The sequence below is a fragment of the Lactuca serriola genome, chromosome 8 (assembly GCF_051521515.1).
Source record: "Lactuca serriola cultivar US96UC23 chromosome 8, Lser_US96UC23_V15, whole genome shotgun sequence".
Classification (NCBI taxonomy): Eukaryota; Viridiplantae; Streptophyta; class Magnoliopsida; order Asterales; family Asteraceae; genus Lactuca; species Lactuca serriola.
This window is the reverse complement of record NC_136415.1, coordinates 144,343,721-144,358,610: the sequence shown is the minus strand read 5'-3', so window position 1 is coordinate 144,358,610 and position 14,890 is coordinate 144,343,721. Positions and strand designations below refer to the sequence as shown.

The window sequence follows — 14,890 nt, the reverse complement described above, 5'->3', positions numbered from 1 at the left end:
CAAATCTTGTAAGCATCTCTTCCAAATCAGCTCTCTTCACCACAACTGGCTCCTCCTTTTGATACAAACCTCGTTATTTTTGCTTGAATTTCTCCTCCTTTGCCTTTTTGTACTTGTCGTACGGGAGCCATTCCTTCTTTGGTTTTCACCAGTTATCATCAAATCTGTCGCCACTTGAATAGAATACTTGAGCCTTCTTGTTTCCATTCTCATCCAAGTCACAATCCTTAGTGAGGTGAGGTCCTCTACAATTCTCACATCCTACCCGAATAGCATGGATTGTTTGATCCATCTTAGTCATCCTCCTGTCTAAACTATCTAGTTTAGCCATCATTGCCGCCATGCCATCGTTAACCGTGTTCACTACCCCCCTACTTACTTCATTTTGTGGGTTATGATATTCTCTAGAATATTTAGAGAACTCTTCAATTAATTTCTTGATCACCGGGGTGCCTTCTTTGTGAGGGGTCCTTGCGAGTCAAGGAGCTGCCGAGTTGTAACATTGACTCCATTATAGAAGATAGAGACTTCTTGTTGGCTATTAAGATCGTGATGTGGGCAATTCCTTAGTAGACTTTTGTATCTCTCCCATGCCTCATAAAGGGACTCTCCAAGTTGTTGTTTAAAGTTGGAAATAGCTTTCTTCAACTTGGCTATTTTAGATGGTGGGAAAAACTGGTTAATGAATTCTTCTTTCATCTTAGCCCATGTAGTGATGGATCCGGGAGGGTGTGACTTGAGCCAATCTTTTGCAGCACCCTTGAATGTAACTGGGAGCATACGAAGCAGCTGGGTTTCGCGAGGCACATTTGGAACATTAAAGTAATCAACTACATCATTGACTTCATCCAAGTGTTTATAAGCATCTTCGTGGTCTTTTCCGTAAAAAGGGATCTCCTTGAGTTGAGCAAGTATGTGACCCTTGAGCTCAAATATGACAGTCGCGAGAATTACGGGTTGCACAAGTCCCGGGCCGGTGTCATCTTGTATCCTCTTCTTCCATTCGCCCATGGGAACTTCATCGATGTTCTCCATGGTGTTGTCAAAGTCACCTTCTAGATCGCTGTCTTCTCCAAATTCACTTTCTTCCCTTTCGGACTCGTTCTCGATGTCTTCCTGGATTGGGTCTTCGTTTGCCAAGGAAGAGGTGCTGGATGTTCCTGATTTTTTTCTCTTTTTTCTTGCAAAAAACGAACTTTAGATTCTTCAAAGGCGAGTTCTTTGAAGAAGCGGATTCTCCAATGGCTTTTCCTTTGTTCTTCTTTAGAGCGGACTCTGGGTCTTCAAGTGGAGGGACCAAAGGCGTATTGCATCCTCGGGTCATGTAACAACTGAAACCAAAGTAAGAAAAACGCGTAAAAAGAACAAAAAGAATATAAAAACAAAAGTGTGAAACTGCAATGGACTCGCCGAGTAGTTTCGATTGCACTCTGCGAGTTCAAGGCAGAAGCAGGAAAAGTTACTAATTAAAATTCTAAAACTGGAAACTATTAAAACTAATCCAAATAACTAAATTATCTAAAAATAACTTTGTGCAATGGCCAGTTGATTAAACTAATAGATTTCCTAGGTTAATTATTCGGGTTAAATAAGACTTGTAGCTAGCTAATTAAATTTGGTGATTCAATTAACCTCTTGTTGATGGTGTATCACACAAGCTCACACATTAATTTACCCATTCTCTAATTAATCCTAGGCATATAGTATTGTGTTCACATAAATTATATGAGATAAGAAATTAAGAGATGTTCATGCAGCTTAATCACTTAGCAATTAACAGAAAACAGTTATGGTTAATGCACAAGGGTCTTTAACAAGCTTAATTTAACAATATCACCAACTAACAATTAATCAAAAGAGTAAATTAAACCATAGGAGCAAAATTGTTTCCCCAAACAGAAACTAAAAAAATTAGTTCATGAATTCAGTGTGTGAAAGCTTAAAAACAAATTCAAATAATCCTAACATAATTCTATTCAAAAGAAAAGTGGAAAATTAAACCTAAAGTGCCTTAATCTCTTAAGAATGAAGGATTAGGGTTCTTAAATCGTTTTCTAGAGCTCCAAGGTTTCCTTGATCGCCAAGTGTTCCACCAAAAAATCCAGAGAGAGTCCTCAATTCGAGTTTGTGAAGTGTATTTATAGTTTTCTCAAAACAGGGGCTACTCGGTGATTAGGCAACTGGCTCGTCGAGTCCCCCTTGAGGAATTCATATACGGCAAGGACTCCAGGTGTCGCTTTGCGAATCTTCGTGTCTACTCGTCGATTAGATGATCCTACTTGTCAAGTATCTTCAGAATTAGCCTTTTTCTTCTTTCTTTTGTTCACGAGCTTCCGTTCATATCTCCTGCTTCCTTTTGCTTCCGAGCTTCTTCTTTGGACTGAAAATATAATTTGAACAATATTAAGTATCTTTTGTCCATAATATGCAATTAATTAGCCAATAAATGATAAAATCAAACATAAAAATATAGCTAAAAATGAAAATATCACTGCCTATCCCAGGAGACTTCGAATCTCAGATGGAGACCTTGGAACCTTCCATCTCATCACGACCTCTACTTTGGCCGGGTCGACCAAAATCCCGTTCTGGTTGACAAGGTGCCTAAGAAACTATTGGATTAGTGTCTAAGTCCATAATTATAATTGGTATGTACTTGACCCGGCTTAGCATGGTCCATTTTGGTTGCATAACGTCATGCATTTGGATAGACTAAAATGAGAGAAATAACACTTAAGGTTTATTAATATATTATAAGTTCTTATATATTAATAATATTATTTAATTAGTATTGATCAAGAATTAATCTAGAATTAATTAAGTGATCAAAAGAAGACTAATTAAATATATGGGTTGATTGTGCAAATCATCCTTACTTTTATAGTGGGCGAAGACTCCATGGATTATCAAGTTGGGCTAAAACCCATAGGATGCTCCATGGTGTATTTGAACCCATGGATCCAAGGTAATGGAAAGCCATGACAATTAGGGTTTACCCTAGTTGTGACACTATATAAAGATTATATTCTTAGGAAAAATCGGACACAAGTGTGTGAAGGAAAGGGCAAGCCGGTTTCATGAAGTATCATTTCTTTCTAAGTCCTTACAAGTGGATATGATGTGTGAACCATTTGAGGTGTCACACGTGAGGCACTAGGCTCTCGAGCTACATGGATTCAAGCTACATCAACAAGGTATGTATATCTATCTAGTTTATTACCCAAGTATCAATGTTTTGTATGCTAGTTAGGGTAATACCTTAGATATTAATATTTGCATGTATAATAGAGAAAACATAGATCCAAGGTATTTAGGGTTGCATGTACACTTAGGAGTGTTAGAATGCTCAAAACCCAACAGTGGTATCAGAGCCAGGTTTGTTTTCAATTATACTTGATGCAAAGTGCTGAAAAATGCTGAAAAAAATCGATTTTCTGGATTTCTGGGCACTGGACTCGCCGAGTCCACTGATGAACTCACCGATTTTATGAAGAAAATCATCCTACTTGTCGAGTAGGTTCATACACTCGACGAGTAGGAGCCCCAGACAGCATATTTTCGAGTTTTTTGGCTGGAATTGGACTAGAAACATTACCCTAAGCTGTTTTTGAACTTATCAACCTGTTTTTGATGTGGTAATGTTCATGCTAATCCAATTTCACAGATAATTATCAATAGATTCATTTTTTGTATTAGTTTAATGGTTAGGATAATTACTTGAAAAAGTTTGATTGAATTTTCTTGTCTTATGAGTTGCTTAGATTAATAGGAATGTTATGTGAAATTGTTGTTTTCAATCCAAATTAATCTAAGAGTTGATTCTAAAATGTGTTTTTGTAACTTGTCCTCAAGTTATATGAAAATTCACATTTAAGTTTCATAAAACTCATAAAGTTTTCCATAAGTTATGAATAAGGAAGAGTCGCATTCTTTTAATGATTTAAAGTCTTCCATAGCTTGTCCTCAAGTTATGGAACTTGAAGAGGTTTTAATTAAAACTACTTTAAACACATAAGTTATGGAATTGAAAAGTTTTTTGAATTGTTCAAAACTTGCCCTTAAGTTTTGGAATTTGAAAAGTTTTCTTTCATGAATACTTTAATTCCAAATTAAACCCTTAGGATTTTAAAAGTTAAAATTCAACCCTTATACCTTATAATATTATAAGTTAATATATATATATATATATATATATATATATATATATATATATATATATATATAAGAGCAAGTCAGTCTTACCGTTAGTAGGCCTCATTCACGAAGCCGGTCTTTAAGGGGGTATAAGGTTACTGCCTATAAAATGGCAGTTTAATGAGTGTCGACTCTCACCCACCGCTTCCTTGACTAGTGGAGGGTCGTTAGCCGAACGGGTAGGACAATGACTATAATTATCCCTTCATTAAAAGTATTAATGATAAATACTAAGTAACTAAACCTTTTATAAATACCCAATCTTAGTTACTTCGGAAAATGTGAATAAGGTGCTAATCCATGAAATTACACTTTGCACTTCATTTAAGTTGTTGGTGGAGCGTGTGTGGTTTACCAGCACACTAACTTGGACTTAACAAGGTAGGAAAAGGGTTTCTTAAAGTTTATCATAGGTCGGTGGACCGTGTTTGGTTTACTGGCACATCGGTTGGGTGATAAACATTTAAGAGTACCAAGTAATTAGCATGGTTACTTCACACCTTGTTTTGTGATCATCAGCATCCCAGTCACAAAACCTGAAGGGCACACTCGATATTGAAACATGCCATTGAAAGTTCAATGAATCTCAAAAGATCTAGGGGTTTCAAATCCAATTAAAACCTAATAAATTATTTCGTTTTTCATGGTGGAAATTGGTGAATTGTCACTCGCCTACCTTCAAATATTCTATAGCTTGGATTACGGCATCCCTCTTCCAAGTTATAAAATATTGTGTTGGGTCCTAGCCTTAATATTTCATATTGGGTGTTATATTAAGGACTTTAAATCAACTATCTTGAATATCTCCCAAAAGATGTCTAGTTCAGACATCTATGATCTACCAAAATCTCTTGGACCTTTACTTCCTCCACCTCCTCCAATTATTCTCCCTAACCCACAAGTTCAAGGTCACTCAAGCCCTATTGGCAAGCAAGGTCTACGTGTGCTCACATCTTGGAGATGAAGTCACATATTGACAAGCCGGGAGAGTTGGGTGTCAAAGTCTTAAGAAAGTTGGATGTTCAATCACTTTCTAAGTCACATAGTGAGTTCTTTGTGGACTACTATGTAAAAAGACTATGACATGACCCTTAATGATCTTATCTATTTGCTTTCTGCTGCTAAATTAGCTATGATTTGGAGCATTGGTAGAGCAAATTTGATTAGAAGATTAACTTCCCAAACTTCCATGGACTTTGAAAATGGTAACATTGGATATCCAGAAAAGCTTTCTCTTCCCAATGGAAAGGGATTGGCCATATTCAACTCGGTTGACCAAATGGTAAAGAGAAAAGCAAGTCTGTGATAGTCCAGTACACCATTCCCAAAGAGTCCATATGATTCTCTTGCCAAAGGAAGGGGAATTGATTGTGAAGCTGCCTATTTACCTGAAAGATTATAAGGTTGATCAAGTCAAGAAGTTTGACTAAACTTCAGGTAGAGTCCACTATCTAACTCTGCTAAGTTTCTATTATGAGATTTTCAATACATAACGTGACTGGGTCACATGTTGATATTTTAAGAATCAAAGAAAAATGAAGAAACTTAAAGGAAGTATATGCTGATTCTGATCGCAAATATGGATTTCGATCGCTTGGTTCGGTGATCAGAATTTTGAGTTGTTGCTTAGGAGTTATGATATATTGATTAGGAATAGATGACAACAAAGTTTTCATATGCTTTTGCACTGTAAGGATAAGTTTTTCCGCAAAGTTTTTAAAAATAAAATGAAATTTTTTATTTCATTTATTCTAAGTATCCTTACAATGGCATTTGGTGAAAATTGTTGCTTATATGATTCCATTGATAGCAATATTGGAAAAATGGATTTGTTTCTTTCATTTGTGGTAATGTCTAATTTACCAAATAAGGAAAGATTTTCATCACCCAAGGTTTCAGTCGGATAGAAACTTGGAAATGATGCAAGTTGTATAGTATGATGAATGAGAATTTTTCAACTTTGGAAAATTTAAGATTAAATCCTTGTTCACATGTATATGTGAGTCAGGTGAAGGACTAAGCGATCAAGTACACATTCTGGTGCACCGTTCAAGTCCACCACAAAAGATCGATAAGACTACTCGTCGTGATTTACTGAATTTTAGTAAATATGGTTATACTTACAAGTTTAAGTATAATTCTGAAACATCTGAAAAGTTTCAATGTATGGCAAAACGAATGAGTAGCATCAAAATTAGGCAGAAAGATAAAAGTTTCTCAAATCTAAAAAGATGGGAGAGTACTTTAGTATCATTTTTGTGATCATCTTAATGATTAAGAAACCATATCAGAATTAGTCCTCTAAGGAAATCTTAGTGTATTCTTATGACTAAGAAGAGGAATCTTGAATTGCTGAAATGGTTAAATCAAGAAGATGAGTCATACTTCGTTCCAAAACAAGTTAAAGAGTCATACTCCAAGACTGTAAGTTTAGTGACATATCTTAAAGAAAGGTTTAAAACACTTGTCAAATGTAAGAGTAAAAGTGTCCTAATCTTGTACATTTGAAATTGGTAAGTTGTGATGTTTTGGATAAAACAAAGACCAACTAAGGCCAATTGTGTGAAGTGTTTGTCTTGATAAAGAATCCACACTATCTCTTGAATATTTGGCAAGATAGTTTTATATGTCAAGAGGACAGTAGGAGTCTAAGAGATTCTGAAAGTATTTCAAGAACTAATCAAGAATAAAAACCTGTATTTCATCACTAGCACACGACTAGAGGTTTATAACCTATTGTCTTGACATTTCTATGCCCATTCCAGTAAAGTTGGCTATACATTTGAGTTCTACATGTTCTTAATTGTTTGCATAACTACTTGGAAGCAATGGCAAGTCCTGTACTTCCAGGTGGCGAGAAGTTAAGATTGCACAAGTTCAATCCATATGAGTTTGGATTTGTCACTAACCTAGTCTTGTGATTATGGTTTTGACAAATTCACATGGATAAGAAAACATACACCATAAAATATAAGGGTAATAAGGTTTCTCTCTGATTCATGAAAATGATGGTGATGAAACACTTCCACTAAGTAGATTTTAAGTAAGATAACATTTGTGATCTTTGCAATCTCAAAGTCATTAGTGGAGCATGTGTGTTAACTGGCACACTAACATGGACTTATGAGAAGTAGGAAAAGTCTAAACAATCGAGACTATGATTACGGTATCCCTTTTTCATAGTTCTAAAATTGTTTAGACACACTTGTGAGCTATCTAAGATAAGGTGTATGATTTTGATAAAGTTTTATCAAAGCAATCTCGTATCAGAAATCTGAATTTTGGTAACAAAGTCAATAAAGTATTGATTTCTAGAAGTCCAGCTAATTTCTGGATACATGTCAAAGCTAGTGGGAGCATAAATGTTATGCTAATAATTTTCATGTTAGTGGGAGCATGATAATTATGATAAGTGTTGCAAGTTAGCAATGTTAATTATAGAAAACAAAGTTTCAATTCTTGAAGTTGCAGGGGTTGGAAAAGTTGTTTTGCTATAATTAAGGGAGAGGAAATTGTACTTCATTTCAATTCTAAAAGGCTAAAATTGAGGTTTTAATCATCTTTAGTCAAGGATATATATATATATATATATATATATATATATATATATATATATATATATATATATGAATTTTATGTTGGAGTGGCTCAACATAAGGAAATTCTATATATGGGTCCATTATTTGCGTTCTGAAATTCGATAATGATTACGACATCCCTTTTCATAATCGGAATTATGAGAAATTGGCAAATAGACATAGTAATATTATAGAAAAAGGACTAGTTTAGTATCATGTCTTTATGTGAGACATCATGAATCATGTACCATATGCTTCGGATATAGGATCGATTGCATGTGCTATAATATTCATCCTTTCTAAATTTTCCAAATGCTCTGGGCATTAAAGGGGAAAATATAGAATTGGATATGACTAAAATGACTAAGCAAGTGTCGAGGACAATTTACGGTTTACCAAAAATTGGTTGCTCAGGCACAGTTGGAAGTATGGTGTTAAATTTTGGAAGGACCTTATTGACATATTCTGAAAAGAGGCAATTCTTGTTCAGAATTGATAGTCAAAATGGGAATATATAAATGTTTCCATAGGTGGAAGTTATTCAATTTGTGTATGATTAGAAAAAACTTAATGCAAGAAGGATGTTTCCATGGAGCTGATCTCCATTAGAATACTCTGTAATATCTGTTGACAAATCTTTGTGACTCTGTGCATAATCATTACAAGAGGATCATGCATATAAGTTTAAAATCTAACAAATTTCGGTAAATGATAGGAATTTGGAAATTCTTACATTTTTGATAAGGCTTTGGGAGTGTGAAAAGAGAATCAATGAAGTTATGTTCAATCGATCTAGTTCACAAAGTAAGGATCATAGAAAAACATAGAATGCATACTTGGTGTATGGCAAAGCTATTGTTTAGAAGAACATAGTGTACATTCTTGGAGCAGGGACAACTAGTGTTTTTAATTCAAGTATAAAGTTGATAAAACCGAAACAATGAATAATGAGTAATTAGTATGGTGATAAATAAAAAGTTTTTTATTTATATTCATAGGTTTTGATACCATACTAGATTCAATTATTCTTGTGTTTCATTTTGCATGTTTTGACTTCCAGAATAAACTAGGTCACTCTTCCCGAATGACTAATTTATTGAAACCATCCACAGTCGGTCATATGTTATAAGTAGATATGAATCAAGATTGTCATGAGTTGGCTTGTGGAGGTCTAAGATGTTAGACAAAGCGGTGCTACAACACTCATGAGTGCTTATAAGTTCTGAGTATTGGATTCAACCCGTGCTCATTTGAATCACTTCATGTATTTTTTTTCACGAGTGATCATGAGATGATAATATCTTATAAGCTTTAAACCTAGAGATATGAGTTGTTACTATGAGTTGGTTGTACATTGATTGCGCGAAACCACATTGGTAACTCGATGTTATAAAACGTGCCTTTGTGTATGATTCAACAAGTAGTAGAACAAGCCATATGAGTCGAATTTTATCTATTCCTTTTACCTTCGGGATAAAAGTGATATCTGTGGGCCCCTAGATGATTTAGTGATGACAAACGCAAGTGCTCGGCCGGGCCTGGACTGATTTGATTTGTTCAATTAGTCAGTCATCATAAATCGGAAATCGGGAAACAACAAATGGACAGAGAGAATGATTATAATCCATGTCTCAATCCATATGATATCTAGAATGGAGGAATATATGATCCCTTATCTAATGGACAAGTCATTCACAAAGGTCAGAGCTCATCTACAAGGCCAGAGTTCGACAGTGGCTTTTGAGAGCTATGATTGCCAGTTGGTTCTTGAAATCATACGCAATAATAGTTTTAGACTTATCCAAGTGGGAGACTGTTGGATTAGTGTGTAAGTCCATAACTATAATTGGTATGTACTTGACCCGACTTGGCATGGTTCATTTGGGTTGCATGGCATCATGAATTTGGATAGACTAAAATGAGAGAAATAACACTTAAGGTTTGTTAATATATTATAAGTTCTAATATATTAATAATATTATTTAATTAGTATTGATCAAGAATTAATCTAGAATTAATTAAGTGATCAAAAGAAGACATTAAATATATGGTTTGATTGTGCAAATCATCCACACTTGTATAGTGGGCTAAGACTCCATGGATTATCAAGTTGGGCTAAAACCCATAGGATGTTCCATGGTATATTTGAACCCACGGATCCAAGGAAATGGAAAGCCATGACAATTAGGGTTTACCCTAATTGTGACACTATATAAAGTATCATTTCTCTCTAAGTCCTTACAAGTGCATATGATGATCTGTGAACCATTTGAGGTGTCACACTTGAGGCACTAGGCTCTCGAGCTATATGGAGTCAAGCTACATCAAAAAGGTATGTATTTCTATCTAGTTTATTACCTAAGTATCAATGTTTTGTATGTTAGTTACGGTAATACCTTGGATATTCATATTTGCATGTACAATAGACAAAACACAGATCCAAGGTATTTAGGGTTGCATGTACACTTAGGAGTGTTAGAATACTCAAATCCCAATAGAAACTGCACCTCGCGCAACCAGAACTCACACTTGGAGAACTTAGCATATAAGTTCTCCCTCCTCAGAGTATCCAACACCTCACGCAAGTGCTCCTCATGCTGCTCCTGGGTCTTGGAATAGACCACGATGTCATCAATGAAAACTATCACAGATCGGTCCAACATCGGTATGCACATACGGTTCATAAGATCCATGAATGCAGCAGGGGCATTGGTGAGCCCGAAGGGCATCACCGTGAACTCATAGTGACCGTATCATGTCTAAAAAGCATTCTTTTGCATATCCTCATCTCTAACCCTAATCTGATGGTAGCCTGACCGCAAATCTATCTTGGAAAACCAAGATGCCCCCTAAAGCTGGTCAAAGAGATCATCAATCCTCGGGAGTGGGTAACGGTTCTTCACCGTTACCTTATTCAGCTCTTGGTAATCTATACACATCCGATGCGACTCGTCCTTCTTCTTCACGAATAGTATCAGGGCTCCCCAGGGTGAACTACTCGGTCTAATGAATCCCTTGTCTAACAGCTCCTGCAGCTGTGTAGACAAATCCTGCTTCTCAAAAGGAGCCAATCGATATGGCGCCTTGGCTATCAGATTCGCGCCAGGGACTAGGTCGATCCTGAAATCTACATGACTTTCTGGAGGTATCCCAGGCAGCTCCACTGAGAATACATCTGCATACTCTCGCACCACTGGTACATCACTCACCGTCGCCTTACCCACCTCTCGGGTCTCCAATACATAGGCGACATACCCTACTTATCCCTGTTGGAGATAGCGCCTAACTCTCACTGATGAACATAGAACTGGTCCACGTTGTGGGCTCTCACCCTGAATCACCAGCTCTCCCCCACTTGGGGTCTTGATCCGGACCAACTACTACACACAGTCGATCACTGCCCCATTGGGGCTCAACCAATCCATGCCTACAATAACCTTGTTCCCTCACAATAGTATGGGAACCAAGTCTACCAAGTAGTGCTCCTCGTACAACCTCAATACACATTCTATGAAAACCTCCGATGCTTGAACTAATCGGTCGTCCGCACTCTATACCTCTAGAGGGCAATCCAACATGCCCGCAGACTTGGGGAACCTCTTTCTATGTGCAAGAGAAACAAATAATCGGGTAGCACCCGAATCGAACAACACCTGAGCTGCGATACCGTTCACATAGAACAATCCTAAACAAAACATAGGACTGTTGGGTTTTGGTATAATACAACACCCTATGGTTCACATCAACCCTAAATACCTTGTATCTATGTTTTCACTAATTATACATGCAAAGGTGTTCCCAAGGTATTAAGCCTATAACTAGCATGCAAAGATGTAAACTACACAAGATACTAGTTAGTGTAACATACCTTTCTTTTTGTGGCTGGAAGTCTTGATGTATTTGGCCTTAAGAGCTTAGCCCCAATAGTGTGGAAGCCTCAAATGAAGTTACAACACATCAAGGACAAAGTTAGGACTTGAGAGAGAATCACCATACACTCTAAAACCTTCATGACTCCAAGAACATGCACACACACACACACATGGGTGGCGGTTTTAGGTCATCATATATGTATTTATATGTGTTGAATTCTAAGAGTCATGGGTATGACCCAAACCCACACCCATGGGTTTTATGAGCCATGGTTTATGTAGCGCAACTTTTTATGTATCCATACATAAACTTGGTCCAATATGGATCATAAGCCCAACACATATAAATATAGCTAATTACCATAACTAGTCCCCATAGATTTAATTAGTATCTTTTGATCACTAAATTAATTCCAAATTAATTCTTGATCAACATTAATTAAAACATATGATTTCATATTAATATATTAGAACTTATAATATTTTAATAAATCATATATATAACCTCTTCTCTCAAAAGTCCATCCTAACAAATTGTCCTGATGATATGCAACCCAAATGGACCATGCTACTCTCGGGTCGAATACATGCCAATAATATTTATGGGCTTAGACATCTAATCCAACAGTCTCCTACTTGGATAAGTCTAAAACTATTATTGCGTATGACTCCAAGATCCCGACTAGCAATCGTAGCTCTTAAAATTCATTGTCGAACTCTGACCTAGTCAATGACATGTCCATTAGATAAGGGATCACATATTCCTCCATTCTAGATATCATATGGACTGAGACATGGATTATAATCATTCTCTCTGTCCATTTATTGTTTCCCGATTTCTAATTTATGACGATTGACTAATTGAACAAATCAAATCAGTCCAGGCCCGGCTGACCACTTACGTTTTGCATCACTAAATCATCAAGGGGCCCATATATATCGCTTTTATCCCTCCAAGGGTAAAAGGAATGGATAAACTTCGACTCAAATGTTCGCTTGTACTTACTCATCAAATTAAACACAATGATATGTTTTATAACAACCAAGTTACTGGTTGCGTTTACATATGTCAATGTGCAACCAATGCGCAATTACAACTCACACGTATCTGTTTGAAGAATATAAGATATTATCGTCTCATGATCACTCGTGATAAAATCCATGAAGTGAGTCAAATAAGTGTGGGTTTCATCCAATACTCAGAACTTATGAGCACTCATGAATGTTGCAGCAACTTTTGCTATGTCTAAACACTTTAGACATCTACAAGCCCAATTCATGATAGTCTTGATTCATACCTACTTCCAAAGTATGATTGACTATGGAGAGTTTGAATAACCTATTTATTAGGGAAATCAAAACATGCAAAGTGAAATACAAGAATAATACTAATCCTATATGGCCCCAAGCACCTTTGAGAGTAAGTAAAACAAATTTTATTCAAACACCATATTGATTACTCATTATTCATTGTATAATGTCTCAAATAATCAACTTTATACTTGAATCAAAACAATAGTCATGCCATGCTCCAAGCATGCACACTATGTTTGTCCAAACAATAGTTATGGCATACTCCAAGTATGCATACTATGTTTGTCTATGATTGTTACCTTGTGAAATAGACCAATTGAACATGATTCTAATGATGCTTATTTCACAATCCCAAATCCTTACCGTAAATGTAGGAATTCCAAATTCCTGCCATTTACCGAAATCTGTTAGATTATAAACTTATATGCATCGATCCTCTTGTAATTATTATGCACAAAAGTCACAAAGACTCGGCGACAAACATTACAATGTATTCCAATGGAGAGAAATTCCATGGAAACGAAGTCTCAAATTCAAAGTACATTCCTTTGAACATCCTTCTTGCATTAAGTTTTTCTAATCTTACACAGATTGAATGACTTCCACCTGTGGAGACATTTCCATACTCCCATTTTGACTATCACTTCTGAACAAGAGTTGCCTCTTTCAGAATATGTCAATATGGTCCTTTCCAAAAATTTACACCATACTTCCAACTGTCCATGAGCAACCAATCTTCGGTAAACCCCAGATTGTCCTCAACAATTGCTTAATCATTTTATTCATATCCAATACTAGACCTTTTCCCCTCTTAATGCCCTAGGCATTAGGAAAATTTAGAAAGGATAAATATTATTGCACATGTAATCAATCCTATATCCGAAGCATATGGGACAAGATTCATGATGTCTCACATAAAGAAATGATCCTAGATCAGTCTATTGCTACAATATATTTTATTTGCCATGTTTTCATAATTTGACTATCAAGAGGGATGCCATAATCATAATCGAATTTCAGAACGCAATATATACATAATTTCCTTATGTTGAACCATTCCAACATAAAATTCATATATATATATATATATATATATATATATATATATATATATATATATATATATATCCTTGACTAAAGATGATTTAAATCTCAATCTAAGCTTTTAGAATTGAAATGAAGTATAATTTCCTCTCCCTTAATTATCGCAAAACAACTTTTCTCAATTGAAACTTTTGTTTTCTATAATTAACATCGCTAACTTGCAATATTAACCATAATAATCATGCTCCCACTAACATGATAATTATTAACATAACACTTATGCTCCCACTATCTTTGACATGTATCCAGAAATCAATTGGACTTCTAGAAATCAATACTTTATTGACTTTCTTACCAAAGTTCAAATTTCTGATACGAGATGCTTTGATAAAATTTTATCAAAATCATACACCTTTCCTTAGATAGCTCACATGTGTCTAAACAACTTTTATAACAGTGAAAATGGATGTTGTAATCATAGTCTCAATCGTTAGACCTTTGCCATTTCTCACAAGTCCATCTAGTGTGTCGGTTAACCACACATGCTCCACTAACGACTTTGAGAATGCAAATATCACAATTGTTATCTATTTAAAATCTATTTAGCGAAAGCGTTTCCTCACCATCATTTTCATGAATCGGAGAGAAACCTTATGTCACTTAGATTTTTATGGTGTATATGTTCCCATCCATGTGAATTTTTCAAATCCATAATCACAAGACAAGGTTAGTGACAAATCCAAGCTCATATGGACTGAACTTGTTCAATCTTAATTTCTTGCCACCTGGCAGCACAAGGGCCTATCATTGCTTCCAAGTTGTTATGCAAACAACTAAGAACTCATAGAACTCACATGCATAGACAACTTTAACTGGAATGGGCACAGA

The 14,890-nt window shown here is 35.8% G+C and overlaps 1 non-coding gene across 1 annotated transcript; it reads left to right on the top strand.

Moving 5' to 3' along the window:
* The first annotated feature begins 544 nt into the window (after positions 1 to 544).
* Positions 545 to 651, top strand: LOC145071633 (small nucleolar RNA R71). The gene has a single exon (XR_013690639.1). It is a non-coding gene; the product is annotated as a small nucleolar RNA R71 (small nucleolar RNA).
* Positions 652 to 14,890: the final 14,239 nt, after the last annotated feature.